Raw genomic sequence first — 5,147 nt, forward strand, 5'->3', positions numbered from 1 at the left:
TGAAAATATTGACAAATTTTTAAAAATTTAAAAAATGTTGATAATTCTAACAAATTCTTAAATTTCCTTGAATTTTTTAACGTTTGTACTGCTAGTTGGTAGCGGCGACACTCCAGATGCAACCCAGACGATTCAGTGGCTGACATGTGTAGCCTCGGTCTTACCGGTGCTGCCAGGAGCAGTATTGGAAATCATTGAAATTTTTTAGGAATTTAGAAAATGTTAGGAAATTTTCAGAATTTTTGTAATTTCGACTAATTTTTAAGAATTTTTGAACATTTGGAAGATTTTTTAACGTTTTTGAAATTTTTAAATATTTTTTAAAATTTTGAAGTTTTTGAAAATTTTTGAAAATTTCAAAAATTTTTGAAGATTTTGAAATTTTTTGGAATTTCGACGATTTTTGAAAATTTTGACAGATTTTAAAAAATTTAAAAAATTTTCATAACTAACAAATTCATAAATTTCCTTTAATTTTTGAAATTATTGTACTGCTAGTTTTGAACGGCGAGCCTGCAGATGCAACCTAGAGGATGCCGTGAATATGTGTAGCCTCGAGCCTATCGGTGCTGCCAGTGTATTCGAAATAGATGAAATGTTTGAGGAATTTACAAAATGTTAGGAATTTTTCAGAAATTTAGGAATTTCGACAAATTTTTTTAATTTTTTGAAAATTTGGAAGAATATGTAATTTTTTTGAAAATATTGAAAATTTTGAAATTTTTAACAGTTTTTGAAAATATTGACATTTTTTGGAATTTGGACGATTTCTGTAAATTTTTGAAAATTTTTCAAATTTTTGAAAATTTTTGAAAATTTTGCATTTTTTGAAAATTTTTTAAATTTTTGAAAATTTTGAAGTTTTAGAAAATTTTTGAAAATTTCGAAAATTTTTGAAAATGTTGAAAATTTTTGAAGATTTTGAAATTTCGACGATTTTTCAAATTTTGAGAACTTTTGAAAATTTCGAAATTTTTTGCAATTTCTACGATTTTTGAAAATTTTGACAATTTTTTTAAAATTAAAAAAATTCTGATAACTCCAAAAAATTCTTAAATGTCCTTTAATTATTGAACTTGTACTGCTAGATTGGAGCGGCGAGCCTGCAGATGGAACCTAGAGGATGCCGTGCTGACATGTGTAGCCTCGAGCCTATCGGTGCTGCCAGTATATTCGAATTAGTTGAAATTTTTTAGGAATTTACATAATGTTAGGAAATTTTCAGAATTTTTGGAATTTGGACAAATTTTTTAAATTTTTTGAAAATTAGGAAGAATTTGTAACTTTTTTGAGAATTTTGAAAATTTTGAAATTTTTAAAAATTTTTGAAAATTTTGAAATTTTTTGGAATTTGAACGATTTTTGAAAATTTTTTAAATTTTTTAAATTTATGAAAATTTCGGATTTTTTTAAAATTTTTTGAAATTTTTTAAAATTTTGAAGTTTTTGAAAATGTTTGAAATATTTCGAAAATTTTTGAAAATCTTGAAATATTTGAAAATTTTTGAAATTTTGAAAATTTTTCAAATTTTTGAAAACTGAAACTTTTGAAAATTTTTCAAAATTTTAAATTTTTTTGGAATTTGGACGATTTTTTAAAACTTTTTAAATTTATTGAAATTTTTGAAAAATTTTGAAAATTTTGGATTTTTTGAAAATTTTTGAAATTTTTAAAAAATTTGAAGTTTTTGAAAATTTTTTAAAATTTTGAAAATTTTTGAAAATTTTGAAAATTTTTGAAAATTTTGAAAATTTTTGAAAATTTTGAAAATTTTTGATAATTTTTAAAAATTTTTTGGAATTTCGACGGTTTTTGAAAATTTTGACATGTTTTTTAATATTTAAAAATTTTTGATAACGAACAAACTCTTAAATTAACTTTAATTATTGAACTTATTGTATGCTAGTTTGGAGCGGCGAGCCTGCAGATGCAACCAAGTGGATGGCGTGGTTGACATGTGTAGCATGGAGCCTATCTGTGCTGCCAGGTGGAGTATAGGAAATAGTTGATATTTTTGAGGAATTTAGAAAAAGTTTGGAAAAATTTTGAAATTTTTTGGAATTTCGACGATTTTTGAAAAATTTGAAATTTTTTAAATTTTTGAAAATTTTGAATTTTCTTTTGAAAATATTTGAATTTTTTGAAAATTTTGAAGTTTTTGAAAAATTTTTGGAAATTTTGAAATATTTGAAAATTTTTGAAATTTTTGAAATTTTTTGAAAATTTAGTATTTCTTGAAAATTTTTAAAATTTTTAAAAAATTTGAAGTTTTTGAAAATTTTTGAAAATTTTGAAAATTTTTGATAATTTTGAAATTTTTTGGAATTTCGACGGTTATTTGAAAATTTTGATATATTTTTTTAATTAAAAATTTTTGATAACTAACAAATTCTTAAATTCCCTTTAATTTTTGCTAGTAGGTAGCGGCGAGCCTGCAGATGCAACCCAGAGGATGCCGTGGCTGACGTAGACACTAGCCTGTCGGTGCTGCCAGGGGGAGTATAGGAAATCATTGAAATTTTTGAGGAAATTACTGAAATGTTAGCAAATTTTCAGAATTTTTATAATTTCGACAAATATTTAAAATTTTTTTTGAAAATTTGGAAGAATTTTTAACGTTTTTGAAATTTTGAAAATTTTTAAAAATTTTGAAATTTTTGAAAATTTTTGAACATTTTGAAATTTTTGAACATTTTTCAAAATTTTTAAATTTTTTGGAATTTAGACGATTTTTGAAAATTTTTTAAATTTTTTAAATTTTTGAAAATTTCGGAATTTTTTAAATTTTTTGAAATTTTTGAAGTTTTTGAAAATGTTTGAAAAATTTTGAAAATTTTTGAAAATTTTGAAAATTTTTAAAATTTTTGAAAATTTTGAAATTTTTGACAATTTTGAAATTTTTGAAAATTTTTCAAAATTTTGATTGTTTTTGGAATTTGGACGATGTTTGAAAAATTTTTAAAGTTTATAAATTTTTGACAAATTTTGAAAATTTTTGGATTTTTTTAAAATTCTTTAATTTTTTGCAAATTTTGAAATTTTTGAAAATTTTTTAAAATTTTAAAAATTTTTGAAAATTTTGACAATTTTTAAGTTTTTGAAAATTTTTTAAAATTTTGAAATTTTTTAAAAATTTTGAAATTTTTTGGAATTTCGACGATTTTTGAAAGTTTTTAAATTTTTTAAAATTTTGGACTTTTTTGAAAATTTTTGAAACTTTGGAAAATTTTGAAGTTTTTGAAAATTCTTGAAAATTTTGAAATTTTTTGATAACTAACAAATTCTTAAATTTCCCTTAATTATTGAACTTATTATACTGCTAGTTTGTAGGGGCGAGCCTGCAGTTGCAACAGTGGATGCCGTGGTTGACAGATGTGTAGCCTGGAGAATATCGGTGCTGCCAGGGGGGAGTATAGGAAATAATTGTAATTTTTGAAGAATTTAGAAAAAGTTAGGAAATTTTCAGAATTTTTCGAATTTCGACAAATTTTTAAAATTTTTTGAAAATTTGGAAGAATTTTTAACGTTTTTTAAATTTTTGAAAATTTTTTAAAATTTAGAAATTTTTTGGAATTTCGACGATTTTTCAAAATTATTGGAATTTTTGACATTTTTGAAAATTTTTTAAAATTTTGAAATTTTTGAAAATTTTTGAAATTTTTGAAATTTTTTGGAATTCGGACGGGTTTTTGAAAATTTTTTAAATTTCTGAAATTTTTTAAAATTTTTGAAAATTTGAAATTTTTTGGTATTTCGACGGATTTTGAAAATTTTTGAAATTTTTTAAATTTTTTAAAATTTTTGATATTTTTGAAAATTTTTGAATTTTTGAAAATTTTGAAGTTTTTAGTTTTTGAAAATTTTTGAAAATTTTGAAAATTTTTGAATATTTTGATATTTTTGAAAATTTTTGAAATTTTTGAAAAATTTTTAAAAATTTGGATTTTTTTGAAAATTTTTGAAATTTTTTAAATTTTGAAAATTTTTGAAAATTTTGGATTTTTTGAAAATTTTTGAAACTGGAAAATTTTGAAGTTTTAGAAAATTTTTGAAAATTTTGAAATTTATTGATAACAATAAGAAATTCTTAAATTTCCTTTAATTTTGTTTAACTGATTGTAAAGATATAGGCAGCGGCGAGCCTGCAGATGCGACCCAGATGTGCCGTGGCTGACATGTAGCCACTAGCCTATCGGTGCTGCCAAGGGAGTATAGGAAATCATTGAAATTTTTCAGGAATTTACTAAAATGGTGGCAAATTTTTAGAATTTTTGGAATTTCGACAAATATTTAAAATTTTTTGAAAATTCGGAAGAATTTTTAACGTTTTTGAAATTTTTGAAAATTTATTAAAATTTTGAAATTTTGAAAATTTTTGAACATTTTGAAATTTTTGAAAATTTTGAAAATTTTTAAATTTTTAGGAATTTCGACGATTTTTGAAAATTTTTTAAATTTTTGGAAATTTTTTAAAATTTTGATTTTTTTTAAAATTTTTGAAAATTTTGGATTTTTTGAAAATTTTTGAAACTGGAAAATTTTGAAGTTTTTGAAAATTTTTGAAAATTTTCAAATTTTTTGATAACACTAAGAAATTCTTAAATTTCCTTTAATTTTGTTTAACTTATTGTAGTGCTATTAGGCAGCAGCGAGCCTGCAGATGCGACTCTGAGGATGCCGTGGCTGACATGTGGCCACAAGCCTATCGGTGCTGCCAGGGGAGTATAGGAAATCATCGAAATTTTTGAGGTATTTACTAAAATGTTGGCAAATTTTTAGAATTTTTGGAATTTCGACAAATATTTAAAATTTTTGAAAATTCGGAAGAATTTTTAACGTTTTTGAAATTTTTGAAAATTTTTAAAATTTTGAAATTTTTGAAAATTTTTGAACATTTTGAAATTTTTGAAAATTTTTTGGAATTTGGACGATTTTTGAAAATTTTTGAAAATTTTTTAAAACTTTGAAAATTTTTAAATTTTTTGGAATTTCGCCGATTTTTGAAGTTTTTTTTTTTAATTTTTAAAATTTCGGATTTTTTGAAATTTTTTGAAATTTTTTAAAATTTTGAAGTTTTTGAAAATGTTTGAAATATTTCGAAAATTTTTGAAAATCTTGAAATATTTGAAAATTTTTGAAATTTTGA

Source organism: Periplaneta americana, chromosome 15 (genome assembly GCF_040183065.1).
Source record: "Periplaneta americana isolate PAMFEO1 chromosome 15, P.americana_PAMFEO1_priV1, whole genome shotgun sequence".
NCBI classification, from domain to species: domain Eukaryota; kingdom Metazoa; phylum Arthropoda; class Insecta; order Blattodea; family Blattidae; genus Periplaneta; species Periplaneta americana.